Here is a 3,391-nt window from a genome sequence, read left to right on the forward strand (position 1 = left end):
GGGACCCCCACCCTGAAGGGGGTGTGGCCAGCTGCAAATAGCCATCAGCCCCTCACCCAGGCTGGCCAGGCATCCCAGTGGGGACCCCCACCCTGAAGGGGGTGTGACCAGCTGCAAACAGCCATCAGCCCCTCATGCAGGCTTGCCAGGCACCCTAACAGGACCCCCACCCCAATCCAGGACACCCTTCAGGGCAAACCAGCCGTCCCCCACTCATGCACCAAGCTTCTATCCTATATAATAAAAGGGTAATATGCAAATTGACCCTAACATCAGAACGACTGGGAATGACTGGTCACTATGACACACACTGAACACCAGGGGGCAGACGCTCAATGCAGGAGATGCCCCCTGGTGGTCAGTGCACTCCCACATGGGGAGCTCTGCTCAGCCACAAGCCAGGCTGACGGCTGCCAGCACAGCTGTGGTGGCGGGAGCCTCTCCTGCCTCTTCAGCAGCACTAAGGATGTCTGACTGCAGCTTAGGCCTGCTCCCCACTGGCAAGTGGACATCCCCCGAGGGCTCCTGGGCTGCCAGAGGGATATCTGACTGCCAGCTTAGGCCCGATCCCCCGGGGAACGGCCAGCAGGTGGACATCCCCCAAGGGGTCCCAGACTGCGAGAGGGCACAGGCCAGGCTGAGGGACCCCCCCCAAGTGCACAAATTTTTGTGCACCGGGCCTCTGGTTTTCTATAAAGTATTCCCTCTGTCCAACGAGAAGAATGATGTTACCCCTGATTAGAATCCTTGTCACAAAATACTTATAAAGCTGAAGAGGGATTTTAGATAAGCTTATAATTCAGGGTCCGTGAATTGAAGATATATTGCCAATCTAAGTTAACATTGTATTAAATGGATCATGTTTTACAGACATGTTTATTTAAAGCAAACCCTACTTGACCATGCAGATAATATAAATTTATAATAAATTTAGGGACCCAGATAGATCGTGGCCAAAATCTCAATATGAAAGACCAATAGATAGATAAAACACAATCTTTCAGCTAAGTACCCCCCTGCTGAAAGATATTTAAGCAAAAACATTTTCCATACTGTACTGCAACTTTATCAAGGATTGTTTCTCTGCTTATTCTAGTATGAAAAAAATACTCATTATAAGTTAGACATTTCTTTTAATTGCTGTTTTCACTTATTTTAAAACAAAAATAGCACTATATTTTACAGGGAAGAGGAAGGGGCAGGAAACTAACATTGATTGAGAATATAATGTCCCAGACAATACATTATTTTTTTTTTAACATTCTCAGTGCAGGTTATATTTTGGTCTTTTTAGTGAGAAAGCTGAATGCTGTCTACCATTCTAAAGCCAATATTTTCATTCATGTTCATTCTGCAAGAGTGTAAGGAAACATAATATCTATATATATAAAAGCATAAGCGACCATTATGACTGAACGACCGGAATGGCCGGTCGACCAGTCTCTATGATGTGCACTGACCACCAGGGGGCATACACTCAATGCAGGAGCTGCCCCCTGGTGGTCAGTGCACTCCCACAGTCAACCTCCCTTGGCCCCTCCCCCGGCCGGCCAATTTCCTGCAGCCCCTCTCCTCGGCTGGCCAACCTCCCACAGTCCCTCCCCTTTGCCAATTGGCCCCCCTGATAGGTCCCGATCAGGAGAACGGCCAGCCAACCTCCAGGGGTCCTTCCCTTCACCTGGCTTGCCCCCTGATAGGCTTCAATTGCCAGCCAGGCCAAGGGACCCCCAGCCATGCACGAATTCATGCACCGGGCCTCTAGAGTATAATAAAAACCTGAAATAAAATTGCACTTCAGTGAAATACAGTAGAACCAAATGAAGAAAGTAATTTTTGAAATGCAGTACCTGCAGGGAAGCCTTCAAATAGAGCTCATCCTTTACCTTCACCTAAGCTGTCTGCTAGAGGGAAAGCCTACCAATGCAGTGGATGTGGAGAAGCTTTCAGTCAAAGCACATCCCTTGCTAGACATCACAGAACTCAGATTGGAGATAAACCTCATGAATATAAATTAAGTGGAAGGGTTTTTACCTCTGGTACATCCCTTATTAAATATCAGAGAATTTATCCCACATACAGACCTTATGGATATCAATCTCAGAGAATTTATTCAATCTCAGAGAATTCATAGTAGATTAAAAACCTATGAACTTGGCAAATGTGGGATCTTATAGCCAGGCTTTATTCCATATCTTAGTTCAAACCTAAAGTTGCCAACTTGATTTAATATATTCTGAAAAATATAATAAAACAATTTTTCATAGATATATCACCTTTAGAACCATTTATGCCAATAAAAGTAGGAAAAAATGTAATGAAAATATAAGACCTTTATTGCCTATATTAATATTCTTATTATTTTCATCAGTCTATAATGAGATCATTTAAGTTTTCATTCTGAATTATAATACATATAAATTAAATGCCTTTTTAAATTATTTTTATTTGGATATTATTTGCATTTTTAAAGCAAATGTTTAAACTAAAAACGTCCCCCTTGCATATCACATTTCCTACAGTTAAAATGTTGGTATCCTATATAATAAAAGGCTAATATGCAAATTGACCAAACAATGGAATGACCGGTTGCTATGACACGCACTGACCACCAGGGGGCAGATGCTCAACCCCGGAGCTTCCCCCTGGTGGTTAGTGCACTCCCACAGAGAGAGTGCCGCTCAGCCAGAAGCCGGGCTCATGACTGGCGAGCACAGTGATGTTAGCAGGAGCCTCTCCCTCCTCCACAGCAGCGCTAAAGATATCCAACTGCCAACTTAGGCCCATCAGTCGGACATCCCCTGAGGGCTCCCAGACTGCAAGAAGGCGCAGGCTGGGCTGAGGGACCCCCGAGTGCACGAATTTCATACAACGGGCCTCGTGTGTGTGTGTGTGTGTGTATGCATATATGCATTCATACTTTTCTATGACTATACCAAAATGAGAAACTGACCAGAATTTCATTTTTTATCTAACAACCCCTATTAATACTAGTAGACAAAGAATATTGTAATAAATGTTTTATACTTAAAGTATTTCTGAAATAAAAATTCCTAAAATGAAATTTAGAGAATCAGACATGTATGTATACATATACATATATATAGGGTGTCCCCCAAAAATCTATACACACACTTTGAATAATTATAAAGGCAGTGTTTATTAAAATACATTTCATTTTCAAAATTGAGATGTCAGCTGTTAAAGAAGTGTGTATACATTTGTTGAGAAATTTATGTACACTGGCCAGATTATTATGACCACCTGACGTTTGTAGGCAAATTAGCTATAATTTCGCTCTGAAGTAGCAAGAGGGCCAGACCATTATAAATAGGGAAGCAGGTTGTTTACCACGACAGTAGAAGTGATTTTTTTCTGAAGATATGGGTAAACG

The 3,391-nt window shown here is 43.0% G+C and overlaps 1 protein-coding gene across 1 annotated transcript in view; it reads left to right on the plus strand.

Moving 5' to 3' along the window:
* The window catches only part of RELN (reelin), a 475,654-nt gene that overhangs the window by 298,646 nt on the left and 173,617 nt on the right, over positions 1–3,391 (plus strand). The window lies entirely within an intron of this gene.

Source organism: Myotis brandtii, unplaced genomic scaffold (genome assembly GCF_000412655.1).
Source record: "Myotis brandtii unplaced genomic scaffold, ASM41265v1 scaffold17, whole genome shotgun sequence".
NCBI classification, from domain to species: domain Eukaryota; kingdom Metazoa; phylum Chordata; class Mammalia; order Chiroptera; family Vespertilionidae; genus Myotis; species Myotis brandtii.